The sequence below is a fragment of the Oncorhynchus keta genome, chromosome 24, assembly GCF_023373465.1.
Source record: "Oncorhynchus keta strain PuntledgeMale-10-30-2019 chromosome 24, Oket_V2, whole genome shotgun sequence".
Taxonomy (NCBI): domain Eukaryota; kingdom Metazoa; phylum Chordata; class Actinopteri; order Salmoniformes; family Salmonidae; genus Oncorhynchus; species Oncorhynchus keta.
This window is the reverse complement of record NC_068444.1, coordinates 14,695,199-14,709,583: the sequence shown is the minus strand read 5'-3', so window position 1 is coordinate 14,709,583 and position 14,385 is coordinate 14,695,199. Positions and strand designations below refer to the sequence as shown.

Sequence of the window (14,385 nt, the reverse complement as noted above, 5' to 3'; positions counted from 1 at the left end):
ACCCTCAACCTCAAACAAGTGAACATTACTGTGCAATCACATATTTAGAGTTTTTACTCAGTTCAAGTTTAAAAGTTAAAGTTTAATATTTGTTTTCACTGCATGTTACTTCTCCTTAAACAAAGTGTTGTTTTTGATTAATAGATTTTTGCACTTTATTTTATTGTATTTCAATCCAATTATATTTTAAAAATATTTCAGTTGAGTGGATGATAGAAAATTGCTATTATTGTTTTTTTCTTTGAAGTAAATGTAGCCCACTTTTGCTAAAATAGAAAATATAGGCTACTGATGGTGCCTTGAATACCGGTTTCTTTCATTTAATGTTCATGTTATGGGGATTTTTATATAAAGGAAATTTGTCTTTTGTGTCTGTTGAAAATTAAAGATTACTGACAGAGCCATAAGAAAATATTGCTTTATTTATCTGATCATATTGGAATATATTTGTTAGGTTTTCAGTAGGTTCAATTAGGTTCACTAGACTATATGCGTCATTTAAAAATTTTTCAATGAACATTCGAACAGTCCGGCCCTCGGCTTGTAGCTAAATTTTTTATTTGGCCCTCCGTCCATTTGACTTTGACACCCCTGGTGTAGTGCGTGCCAATGCTGCCTCAGAATTACGGCTACATTTCATACTAAGCCGTAGGCAGGAATTTACGTCAATCATGACTAGGTCGTGCATGGCTTTGTTGCCACCAATACATAAATAAAAGAAAGTGGACACAAAGAAGGTGGGATGCTAAAGTTGGAGGACAAATGTGATGAAAGGCGTTTCTGTGACAACACCATGAATGCTGTAATGGGTTAACTAGTGCTGTATTCAATGGGTTAACTAGTGCTGTATTCAATGGGTTAACTAGTGCTGTAATCAATGGGTTAACTAGTGCTGTATTCAATGGGTTAACTAGTGCTGTATTCAATGGGTTAACTAGTGCTGTATTCAATGGGTTAACTAGTGCTGTATTCAATGGGTTAACTAGTGCTGTAATCAATGGGTTAACTAGTGCTGTATTCAATGGGTTAACTAGTGCTGTATTCAATGGGTTAACTAGTGCTGTATTCAATGGGTTAACTAGAGCTGTAATCAATGGGTTAACTAGTGCTGTAATCAATGGGTTGTAATCAATGGGTTAACTAGAGCTGTAATCAATGGGTTAACTAGTGCTGTAATCAATGGGTTAACTAGTGCTGTAATCAATGGGTTAACTAGTGCTGTAATTTACATTTACATTTAAGTCATTTAGCAGACGCTCTTATCCAGAGCGACTTACAAATTGGTGCATTCACCTTATGACATCCAGTAGAATAGGTTAACTAGTGCTGTAATCAATGGGTTAACTAGTGCTGTAATCAATGGGTTAACTAGTGCTGTAATCAATGGGTTAACTAGTGCTGTAATCAATGGGTTAACTAGTGCTGTAATCAATGGGTTAACTAGTGCTGTAATCAATGGGTTAACTAGTGCTGTAATCAATGGGTTAACTAGTGCTGTAATCAATGGGTTAACTAGTGCTGTAATCAATGGGTTAACTAGAGCTGTAATCAATGGGTTAACTAGAGCTGTAATCAATGGGTTAACTAGTGCTGTAATCAATGGGTTAACTAGTGCTGTAATCAATGGGTTAACTAGTGCTGTAATCAATGGGTTAACTAGTGCTGTAATTTACATTTACATTTAAGTCATTTAGCAGACGCTCTTATCCAGAGCGACTTACAAATTGGTGCATTCACCTTATGACATCCAGTAGAATAGGTTAACTAGTGCTGTAATCAATGGGTTAACTAGTGCTGTAATCAATGGGTTAACTAGTGCTGTAATCAATGGGTTAACTAGTGCTGTAATCAATGGGTTAACTAGTGCTGTAATCAATGGGTTAACTAGTGCTGTAATCAATGGGTTAACTAGTGCTGTAATCAATGGGTTAACTAGTGCTGTAATCAATGGGTTAACTAGAGCTGTAATCAATGGGTTAACTAGAGCTGTAATCAATGGGTTTACTAGAGCTGTAATCAATGGGTTAACTAGTGCTGTAATGGTAAAGAGTCTATGTTCAGGCCACTTGGAGTCTAAATGGCTCCTCTTACTTCTATCAATAAACACATTTAAAACAACGAAGAATCATCTTTTGTATTGTGGATATTTTACCAATCAGCATTGACCTGATACATTTGTTAAAACTAGCTACCAGTATATGACAGCAGTTCAATGTTTCTGGTGGGTATTGAGAAGGCTTGGGAGGAATAGTTTGGTTACATTGTGTAGTCTTGTCCACCCAAACAGACACACGCATGCACTGTTCTGCCCACGCACTGATAAGAGCATGCAGTTACTGTTGCATCTCTCAATCAGACCTTAACACACACACACACACACATTGCATTATCAGCTGATACAGCATGTACTATATTTTTGCTGTGTGTTTCCTGATGTCAAGAGGTGGCTGTTTCCTAGCAGTGTGACGATAATATGAGCGGGAAAAGGGGTAGACACACGGCGTGTAGTGTTCCTACCTGAGCGAGTTTGTCTCTCCCAGTCCTTCCACTGTTACCAGTATAACACAGGTCCAGAACACTTGCTTCACCCTTGAGTCCGTCTACCAGTCTCCACAGAGCGCCCACACACACACACACACACACACACACGTCTCCAGTCTTGTCTACTGTACCTGTAAAATGAATTTCCCAGGTCCAGTACCAGACACTTCTCACCCAGTCCAGCCCAGAAAAACTCCAGCTCAAAAAAAATAAAGTCCAGTCTTTGTCTAATCCAGTCTGGCAGTAGTAGTCTCTCAATAATATAGTCCAGACTTCTCTCCCAGTACAGCAGACCAGCCTGGTTCTTCTGTCCCAGTGCAACCCACCAGTACAGCCAAGCAGTATAACCCAGACAATCCCAGTCCCTCTGAGCCCTCCAATCCCGTGGTGCAATACTAAAATAACCAACACTGCCCCCCTCTCCCCTGCAACCAGGGAGACTGTCCTTAACCCTTAATTACCTGCCAAGCTTACCATCTGTCTTTCACATCACTACACTACTACAAACTTGTAATGAGAGAGCGAGCAAGGTAACAGTCTAGCTGCTCCACCACACCACAAGAGGGCGTGAGGAAGAGCACGAGAGAGCAAGTGTGTGTGAACCAGAGGAGTGTTCAGCTCAATCACTCTACCATTTGTTGACAAATCACTGACATGACAGGGAGGGAAACCCCTCCCCCGCAACTCCTCCCTCTTTCCCTCCAAGCATTATACACAGTCTCCACCCCGTGGACTCTCACACATAGCCCTAGGTATGTGTACTCATGACTGTCGGACTGTACACCAATGACCTCCAGCACGGAATATGATCTCTGACTTAATGATAAACAAACCATTATGCAACAAGGGGCACTCTGTCCAATTATTTCACTTTTCTTTTTTTCTTTTCTTTTTTTAAAATCAGGCAACATAAACAACTTGTCCTCTAAGACATGCTACAGTACATAAACCTCAGTGAGTCTATTACTCAATGTGTGCTTCCGGGTTGGACTGCTGCGAGTCCATTAGCTACAGTTTCAGTTACTGATACTAAGTTGATGCAAAGAACCTCTGGACAGACCTGATCCCAGTTTCCCAAAAGCATCAACTTCTTAAGGCGGGTGGGCAGTATTTTGACATCCGGATTAAAAGCGTGCCCACCTGTTACTCAGGTCCAGAAGCCAGGATATGCATATATATTGGTAGATTTGGATAGAGAACACTCTAAAGTTTCTAAAACTGTTACGATAATGTCTGAGTATAACAGAACTGATTTGGCAGGCAAAACACCGAGGACAATCCATCCAGGGGGCTAAAAATTGTGGTCATTGGATTTTCCGACACTTTTCTATGGGAAACCCAATTTATTAGGATCCAAATTGCAGTTCCTATGGCTTCCACTAGATGTCAACAGTCTTTAGAAATTGTTCAATGTTTTTATTTTGAGAAATGAAGAAGTAGACCTATTCTTTCCATGTGTCACTCAGAAGGACTCTAGTCTTTTGGTGCGTGTGAACAGGAGTGCGCTCCTCGTTGTTTTTCTTTGGTATTGGAAACAGATTATTCCATTTTAAATTGTATCGATTATTTACATTTTAGGGTACCCGAGGTTGGATTAGAAACATTGTTTGAAATGTTTGGACCAAGTTTACATGTAACTTATTAGATACTTTGTAGGCATGTTGTGTGAGTTGGAACCGGTGTATTTCTGAATCAAACGCGCCAAATAAATTGACATTTTGGGACATAAAGGACTTTATCGAACAAAACAACTACTCATTGTGTAACAGACATTTGGGATTGCAAAAAGATGAAGATCTTCAAAGGTTCGTTATGCATCTGTTTGGTTGGAAAATGTTTTTCGTGGTTTTGTATGCAGGGCGCCTCAGATAATCATATGGTATGCTTTCACCGTAAAGCCTTTTTGAAATCTGACAAAGCGGCTGGATTAACAAGAAGCACAGAACTGCCAGGCCCTGGATCAATAGAGATGCTCAAGTTTTTTAATCCTGTATCGACAGATTCATGGAAATAATCATTGCCTCTAAACTGTCAAGCATTATACTGTGTACCAAACTCACTTTTTTAGTGGCAGTAATAAAGCCTCTTGAAAAAGCCAAACCTTGACCCAGAAAATATTTGTAAATAATAACACACAAAAAAAAAAGTTGGCCTATCGATTCTCCCATTCCCCTCAAAAAAATGTAAAAGCTGTTGTGCAGCAACTCACTGCTTTCCTGAAGACAAATAATGTATATGAAATGCTTCAGTCGGGTTTTAGACCCCATCATAGCACTGAGACTGCACTCGTGAAGGTGGTAAATGACCTTTTAATGGCGTCAGACCAAGGCTCTACATCTGTCCTCGTGCTCCTAGACCGTAGTGCTGCTTTGACTCCATCCATCACCACATTATTTTGGAGAGATTAGAAACCCTAATTGGTCTACAAGGACAAGTTCTTGCCTGGTTGAGATCTTATCTGTCAGAAAGATCTGTTCGCCTCTGTGGATGGTTTGTCCTCTTGACAAATCAATTGTAAGTGTCACCGTTCCTCAAGGTTCCATTTTAGGACCACTATTGTTTTCACTATATGTTCTACCTCTTGGTCATTCGGAAACACACTCAACTTCACTGCTATTCGGACGACACACAGCTGTATATTTTGATGAAACATGATGAAGCCCTAAAATTGCCTACCCTGGAAGCCTGTCTTTCAGACATAAGGAAGAGGATGGCGGCACATTTTTTACTTTGAAACTCAGACAAAACAGAGATGCTAGTTTTAGGTCCCAAGAAACAAAATGTTCTGCTGTTGGATTTTCCAATTAAATCGGTATGGTTGTACAGTCGTCTGAAAAAAAAAACTGAAAGACCTCACCGTTTCTCTAGACATTGATCTCTTTGACGAACATATCAATAGCCCCCCCCCATCTTCGTAACATTGCACAAATCAGAACCTTTTTTGTCCAAACATTATGCAGAAAAGATCATCCATGCTTTTGTCACTTCTAGATTAGACTACTGAAGTGCTCTAGTCTCCGGAGACCCGGATGCTAGAATTCTGCTAGAATTCTGACTAGAACCCCAAAATGTGGTCATGTTACTCCAGTGCTAGTCTCTCTATATTGGCTTCCTGATAAGGCTAGGGCTGATTTCAATGTTTTACTGCTAATGAATCTTTCTACTCATTTTGTTAATTTGAGTCAGTTATGCCCTGGGCACACAGGACCCCCTATCGACGAACGATGACTCGAAATAGTCATGATTCTACAAGCCTCTCGTTCACATGTAGTTCACTATAAGGGGCTTATTGGAGCAGACTTGTAAAAGCGTGATTTTAAAACATTTGATTGCTAGGCATATAGATAAGATTATTTATTGGTACTTTGAAACCAGATCTAGTTGTGGCCGCACTCGGATTAGATTGTGAATGACTATTTTGGCGGAATGCATTGCTTGAAAGCCATGAGAGTGATAAGCACAATAGCGTTTGCGAACTGCAGCACTCCAAACGATTTAGAAAGAGGAAGGGAAGCGCTACTAAGGTACACAATAGTAAACTTTGGTAGATAGAAGGTGCTCTTTTGTAAAAGGGGTAAATTGGTCATCAAAAAGAAAGGAGGACCAAGGCACTCTTCATATAATTGATTAAAATGCCTTTATTAGCATGGCATGTTCAATAGAAACAAAGTTGGGTTTTTTATAAACGACGCGTTTCGGCTGCATGGCCTTCGTCAGGGAGTACAAAAAAAGAGGAATACAAGGTCCTCTTTTAAACAGCTTTTCAATTAGCCCTAATTGGAAGAGGGAGTGGTTACACAATTGATTGGACACACCTAGTAAGCAATACTATACACATTGAAATACTGTAGCTATGGTATCATAAAAATACAACTCCAAACTAGAAGTATCAGAACACTAAAATGTAGTTCTAACCTTAAATATGACTGGGAGGAGTGTCAAGAATAAGAAAGCTAAATATACCATAGTACACAGCAAAACATGAACAACAGTCTAACCATAGCTGTTGGCAATAGAGCAAAATGTCCACTAGATGACAGCAAATGGACCCATCACGACCCTACAGGAAGGGTGAGAAATCCATATCTTCATTTAAACCAGGGTACTTCGTGGCCTGTAGTTTGTAAATCCATATCTTCATTTAAACCAGGGTATTTAGTGGCCTGTAGTTTGTAAATCCATATCTTCATTTAAACCAGGATATTTAGTGGCCTGTAGTTTGTAAATCCATATCTTCATTTAAACCAGGATATTTAGTGGCCTGTAGTTTGTAAATCCAAAAACTTTCCCTTTGGTTTAACTGTTTAAGACGGTCCCCTTTTCTAATAGAGGCCGGAATAGGATCAATACTCAAACGATTTGTTCTACAGTTTGTTGAGCAGAGGCTGTGTATGTTTTTGTTTCTACAAAGCTGTGTCCATCATAACGTTCAATTAATTGCATTCATTCTTGCACCATGCGATCAATTATCAGCTTTAAACATGTACTTTTCTTCTCTATGCTGCCTGCAGCATGATCAATTTTGCCTGTGCGCACATGACAGACAGTTGTTGGACAAACCTACTCATTCAAGGGTTGTCAACACTATGAAATAACACATATGGAATCATGTAGTAACCAAAAAAAGTAAAATAATAAATCCAAATACATTTTAGATTCTTCAAAGTAGCCACCCTTTGCATTGATGATAGCTTTGCACACTCTTGGCATTCTCTCATCCAGCTTCATGAGGAATGCTATTCCAACCGTCTAATGTCCATTGCACATGTTTCTTGGCCCAAGCAAGTCTCTTTTTCTTATCGGTGTCCTTCAGTAGTGGTTTCTTTGCAGCAATTTGACCATGAAGGCCTGATTCACACAGTGTCCTCTGAACAGTTGATGTTGAGATGTGTCTGTTGCTTGAACTCTGAAGCATTTACTTGGGCTGCACTTTCTGAGGCTGGTAACTCTTATGAACGTATCCGCTGCGGCAGAGGTAACCCGGTCATCCTTTCCTGTGGCGGTCCTCATGAGAGCTAGTTTCATCATAGTTTTTGCAACTGCACTTGAAGAAACTTTCAAAGTTCCTTAAAATGTCTTAAAGTAATGGACTGTTGTTTCTCTTTGCTTATTTGAGCTGTTCTTGCCATATAGGGCTATCTTCTGTATACCACCCGTACCTCGTCACAACACAACCGATTGGCTTAAACGCATTAAGAAGGAAAGAAATTCCCCAAAATAACAGGTGTGCCTTTAAAAAAAAGTTAACTGAAATGCATTCCAGGTGACTACCTCATGAAGCTTGTTGAGAGAATGCCAAGAGCGTGCAAAGCTATCATCAACACAAAGGGTGGCTATTTGAAGAATCCCAAATATTTATTTATTTTTTATTTCACCTTTATTTAACCAGGTAGGCAAGTTGAGAACAAGTTCTCATTTACAATTGCGACCTGGCCAAGATAAAGCAAAGCAGTTCGACAGATACAACGACACAGAGTTACACATGTAGTAAAACAAACATACAGTCAATAATAAAGTATGAACAAGTCTATATACAATGTGAGCAAATTAGGTGAGAAGGGAGGTAAAGGCAAAAAAGGCCATGGTGGCAAAGTAAATACAATATAGCAAGTAAAACACTGGAATGGTAGTTTTGCAATGGAAGAATGTGCAAAGTAGAAATAAAAATAATGGGGTGCAAAGGAGCTAAATAAATAAATTAATTAAATACAGTTGGGAAAGAGGTAGTTGTTTGGGCTAAATTATAGGTGGGCTATGTACAGGTGCAGTAATCTGTAAGATGCTCTGTGTCACGTTCTGACCTTTATTTTCTGTGTTTTGTGTTTAGTTAGTATGGTCAGGGCGTGAGTTGGGTGGGCAGTCTATGTTTGTTTGTCTAGGTTTTGGGAATTTCTATGTTTCGGCCTAGTGTGGTTCTCAATCAGAGGCAGGTGTCATTAGTTGTCTCTGATTGAGAATCATACTTAGGTGGCCTGGGTTTCACTGTGTGTTGGTGGGTGATTGTTTCCTGTCTCTGTGTGTGCACCAGATAGGACTGTTTTTTGAGTTTTCACATTTCTTGTTTTGTTAGTTTGTTCATGTGTACCTTATAGCATTAAAAAGTACCATGGAAAATTACCACGCCGCGTATTGGTCCTCTGATCCGTTTCGCCTCTCCTCTTCGGAAGAAGAGGAGGAAACTCATTACAGAATCACCCACCAAAATCGGACCAAGCGGCGTGGTAAAGGACAGCGACGACAGCAGCAGCAGCATCAACAACAGAGGCCACCATCACAGGACTCCTGGACATGGGAGCAGATACTGAACGGAGAGGGACCCTGGGCACGGGCTGGGGAAAATCGCAGCCCCAAAGCAGAGCTGGAGGCAGCGAAAGCTGATCGGCGGCAATATGAGGAGCCAGCACGGCAGTGCGACAGGTACGAGAGGCAGCCCCAAATTTTTTTTTTGGGGGCACACGAGGTGTGGTACTAAGCCAGGTAGCAGACCTGAGCTCACTCCTCGTGCTTATTATGAGCAGCGCATTACTGGTCAGGCACCGTGTTATGCGGTTGAGCGCACGGTGTCGCCAGTGCGTGTCCATAGCCCGGTGCGCTATAGGGCAGCCCCGGGAGTGCCATGCGAGTGTGGGCATTGAGCCAGGGCGTATGGTGCCTGCTCAGCGGGTCTGGTCGCCGGTACGCAGTCTTGGTCCAGGTTATCCTGCGCCGGCTCTGCGTGCTGTGTCTCCGGGCGCTGGGAGGGTGCAGTGCGTCCTCTGCCTGCGCTCCGCTCGTACCGGGCAACTGTGGGAGTGGAGCCTAGGGGAGAGGTGCGTGTAGTAAGCACTAGATCTCCCGTGCTTACCCACAGCCCGGTTCAACCTGTGCCTGCACTCTGGAGGGTCCGGGCTCGAGTAGTTGTCCAGCCTGGGAAAGTGGTGCCAAGGTTGCGCACCAGAGCTCCAGTGCTCCCCACAGCCCGATCTTTCAGGCTCCTCCTAACATCAAGCCTCCTGAAAGTCTCCCCAGCCTGGTAGTTCCTGTGGCAGCCCCACGCACCAGGCTGTCTCTCAGTCTCCTCCCTGCAGGTGCTCCCGCCTGTCCGGCGCCGCTGCCGGAGCGTCCCGCCTGTCCGGCGCCGCTGCCGGAGCCTCCCGCCTGTCCGGCGCCGCTGCCGGAGCCTCCCGCCTGTCCGGCGCCGCTGCCGGAGCCTCCCGCCTGTCCGGCGCCGCTGCCGGAGCCTCCCGCCTGTCCGGAGCCTCCCGCCTGTCCGGCGCCGCTGCCGGAGCCTCCCGCCTGTCCGGCGCCGCTGCCGGAGCCTCCCGCCTGTCCGGCGCTGCTGCCGGAGCGTCCCGCCTGTCCGGCGCCGCTGCTGGAGCGTCCCGCCTGTCTGGCGCTGCTGCCGGAGCGTCCCGCCTGTCTGGCGCCGCTGCCGGAGCGTCCCTCCTGTCCGGCGCCGCTGCTGGAGCATCCCGCCTGTCCGGCGCCGCTGCCTCCTGTAGCAGCTCCACGCACCAGGCTGTCTCTCTGTCTCCTCTCTGCAGGTGCTCCCGCCTGTCCGGCGCCGCTGCCGGAGCGTCCCGCCTGTCCTGCGCCGTTGCCGGAGCGTCCCGCCTGTCCTGCGCCGCTGCCGGAGCGTCCCGCCTGTCCTGCGCCGTTGCCGGAGCGTCCCGCCTGTCCGGCGCCGCTGCCGGAGCCTCCCGCCTGTCCGGCGCCGCTGCCGGAGCCTCCCGCCTGTCCGGCGCCACTGCCGGAGCGTCCCGCCTGTCCGGCGCCGCTGCCGGAGCCTCCCGCCTGTCCCGGGCGCCGCTGCCGGAGCGTCCCGCCTGTCCGGCGCCACTGCCGGAGCCTCCCGCCTGTCCGGCGCCGCTGCCGGAGCCTCCCGCCTGTCCGGCGCCGCTGCCGGAGCCCCTCAGCCCAGAGGCGCCAGAGCCCCTCAGCCCAGAGGCGCCAGAGCCCCTCAGCCCAGAGGCGCCAGAGCCCCTCAGCCCAGAGGCGCCAGAGCCCCTCAGCCCAGAAGCGCCAGAGCCCCTGTCCCTCTGTCCAGAGCCCCTGTCCCTCTGTCCAGAGCCCCTGTCCCTCTGTCCAGAGCTTCTGCCCCTCTGTCCCGAGCTGCCCCTCTGTCCAGTGGGGTCATTGAGAGGGGTTGCCATGGTGAGAAAGCCACGGAGGCGGACAAAGACAATGGTGAAGTGGGGTCCGCGTCCCGCGCCAGAACCGCCACCGCGGACAGATGCCCACCCAGACCCTCCCCTATAGGAGGTTTTGCGGCCGGAGTCCGCACCTTTGGGGGTACTGTCACGTTCTGACCTTTATTTTCTGTGTTTTGTGTTTAGTTAGTATGGTCAGGCGTGAGTTGGGTGGGCAGTCTATGTTTGTTTGTCTAGGTTTTGGGAATTTCTATGTTTCGGCCTAGTGTGGTTCTCAATCAGAGGCAGGTGTCATTAGTTGTCTCTGATTGAGAATCATACTTAGGTGGCCTGGGTTTCACTGTGTGTTGGTGGGTGATTGTTTCCTGTCTCTGTGTGTGCACCAGATAGGACTGTTTTTTGAGTTTTCACATTTCTTGTTTTGTTAGTTTGTTCATGTGTACCTTATAGCATTAAAAAGTACCATGGAAAATTACCACGCCGCGTATTGGTCCTCTGATCCGTTTCGCCTCTCCTCTTCGGAAGAAGAGGAGGAAACTCATTACACTCTGACAGTTGGTGCTTAAAGCTAGTGAGGGAGATAAGTGTTTCCAGTTTCAGAGATTTTTGTAGTTCGTTCCAGTCATTGGCAGCAGAGAACTGGAAGGAGAGGCGGCCAAAGAAAGAATTGGTTTTGGGGGTGACTAGAGAGATATACCTGCTGGAGTGTGTGCTACAGGTGGGAGATGCTATGGTGACCAGCGAGCTGAGGGTAAGGGGGGACTTTACCTAGCAGGGTCTTGTAGATGACATGGAGCCAGTGGGTTTGGCGACGAGTATGAAGCGAGGGCCAGCCAACGAGAGCTTACAGGTCGCAATGGTGGGTAGTATATGGGGCTTTGGTGACAAAACGGATTGCACTGTGATAGACTGCATCCAATTTGTTGAGTAGGGTATTGGAGGCTATTTTGTAAATGACATCGCCAAAGTCGAGGATTGGTAGGATGGTCAGTTTTACAAGGGTATGTTTGGCAGCATGAGTGAAGGATGTTTTGTTGCGAAATAGGAAGCCAATTCTAGATTTAACTTTGGATTGGAGATGTTTGATATGGGTCTGGAAGGAGAGTTTACAGTCTAACCAGACACCTAAGTATTTGTAGTTGTCCACGTATTCTAAGTCAGAGCCGTCCAGAGTAGTGATGTTGGACAGGCGGGTAGGTGCAGGTAGCGATCGGTTGAAGAGCATGCATTTAGTTTTACTTTAAGATCAATTGGAGGCCACGGAAGGAGAGTTGTATGGCATTGAAGCTTGCCTGGAGGGTTGTTAACACAGTGTCCAAAGAAGGGCCAGAAGTATACAGAATGGTGTCGTCTGCATAGAGGTGGATCAGGGACTCACCAGCAGCAAGAGCGACCTCATTGATGTATACAGAGAAGAGAGTCGGTCCAAGAATTTAACCCTGTGGCACCCCCATAGAGATTGCCAGAGGTCCGGACAGCAGACCCTCCGATTTGACACACTGAACTCTATCAGAGAAGTAGTTGGTGAACCAGGCGAGGCAATCATTTGAGATATATTTTGATTTGTTTAACACTTTCTTGGTTACTACATGATTCCATGTGTTATTTCATAGTTTTGATGACTTCACTATTATTCTACAACGCAGAAAATAGTAAAAATTAAGAAAACCCCCTGAATGAGTATGTGATCAAAAAATTTGACAGGTAGCGTATATACAGGGGATACCGATACCGAGTCAAGGATGATGATGGGGGGGGGGGGCATTTGATTAATTGTTCAGCAGTCTAATAGCTTGGGATTAGAAGCTGTTAAGGAGCCTATGGGACCTAAACTTGGAGCGCCGGTAGCGCTTGCCGTGCGGTAGCAGAGAGATCAGTCTATGATTTGGGTGACTGGAGTCTGACAGTTTTTTGGGCCTTCCTCTGACAACGCCTAGTATATAGCTTGGCCCCAGTGATGTATTGGGCCATATACCCCAGGTCGTTGCTGTAAATGATAGTGTTCTCAGTCAACTTACCCGGTAAAATAAGGGTTAAATGAAAAAAAGTATACACTACCTTCTATAGCAACCTGTCAGGATGCTCTCGATGGTGCAGCTGTAGAACTTTGAGGATCTCAGGACCCATGTCAAATCTTTTCAGTCTCCTGAGGGGGGAAAGGTGTTGTTGTGCCCTCTTCACAACTGTCTTGGTGTGTTTGAACCATGATCGTTTGTTGGTGATGTGGACACCAAGGAACTTGAAGCTCTCGACACGCTCCAGCCCCGTCAATGTTAATGTGGGCCTGTTCGGCCCTCCTTTTCCTGTAGTCCACGATCATCTCCTTTGTCTTGCTCACATTGAGGGAGAGGTTTTTGTCCTGGCACCACACTGCCAGGTATCTGACCTCCTCCCTATAGGCTGTCTGAACGTTGTCGGTGATCAGGCCTACCACCGTTGTGTCATCAGCAAACTTGATGGCGTTGGAGTCGTGCTTGGCCACGCAGTCGTGGATGAACAGGGAGTACAGGAGTGGACTAAGCACGCACCCATTGAGGGGCACCGGTGTTGAGGATCAGCGTGACAGATGTGTTGTTACCTACCCTTACCACCTGTGGACAGCCCGTCAGGAAGTCCAGGATCCAGTTGCAGAGGGAGGTGTTTAGTCCCAGGGTCCTTAGCTTAAGGATGAGCTTTGTGGGCACTATAGTGTTGAACGCTGAGCTGTAGTCAATGAACAGCATTCTCACATAGGTGTTCCTTTTGTCCAGGTGGGAAAGGGCAGTGTGGCTTGCGATTGAAATTGCATTATCTGTGGATCTGTTTGGACGGTATGCAAATTGGAGTGGATCATTCGTTTCAAACTAGAAGAAACAGAAATGTCTACGTGTTGCAATGAACAGTAAGGTAATGGGATAATGAAACGCTAGCAATTATTGTAGTATTAGAAACGTGTGAAAGCAAAAGCAAATATTTCAAATACTTCACTCTGGTGACTCCTTGTGGCGGGACGGGCACCTGCAGGCTGACCTTGGTCATGAGTTTAACGTGTTTCCTCTGACACATTTGTGCGGCTCGCTCCCGGGTTTAGCGGGCTGGTATTAAGATGCGCGGTTTTGTGGGTCATGTTTCGGAGGAGCCCATTGGGGAGTTGCAGCGATGAGACAAGCTCAAAAAGGGAGCTGCATATTTATTTATTATGGCAATCCTCTCTTTCTACAATTTGACGTTTACACTGCACCCGATCCTATATCTGTACAGCAAATCAACAATCTGTTCGCTAGCTCAACCGACCTGTGTTGATTGACAGTTTGAAGGTCCAATCAGAGTGCAGAGTGTGCGTTTCACTAGCCAATCTGTTGCAGTGTTTTTTTTTCTTTTCCAAGGGAGATGCTGTGGCTACTGCCTCTGGCTGTGTGTAGATTAAGCCACGTACACCAGGATTCCCCCAACTGGCAGCCCGTGATTTTATTTCCCCCCCAACACTTGCTCCTTCCATGACATAGACTGACTAGGTGAATCCAGGCATAAATTAGCATTTCTCTCTCAGCCTCACTGCAAAAAGTGTATAATTGCAGGAAATGAGCTCTAAAACTGGATACTTTTGTCACTGCCGCCAACAGGATTGCTTTTAAAATGTTCAGTTGGCGACAGCACTGTTGGCCATGCTGACTGCCACGCCCCCACCACCTAAGACACATTTTGATCCAGAAGAAACACTGCAAATGTATGCAAG

At 45.7% G+C, this 14,385-nt stretch overlaps 1 protein-coding gene across 7 annotated transcripts in view; it reads right to left on the bottom strand.

The window, feature by feature from the left end:
• Positions 1-14,385, bottom strand: part of LOC118402729 (cytohesin-1) — a 58,866-nt gene that overhangs the window by 28,308 nt on the left and 16,173 nt on the right. The window contains exon 1 of one of the 7 annotated variants that reach the window (XM_052477852.1): positions 2,673-2,935. The exons of 3 other annotated variants lie outside the window; for them this stretch is intronic. The gene's annotated coding sequence lies outside the window, so the exon portion shown is untranslated. Of the gene's footprint in view, positions 1-2,517; positions 2,555-2,672; positions 2,936-14,385 lie in introns of those variants that run through there. 3 more of the 7 variants (XM_052477850.1, XM_052477848.1, XM_052477851.1) reach the window with 3 other exon arrangements.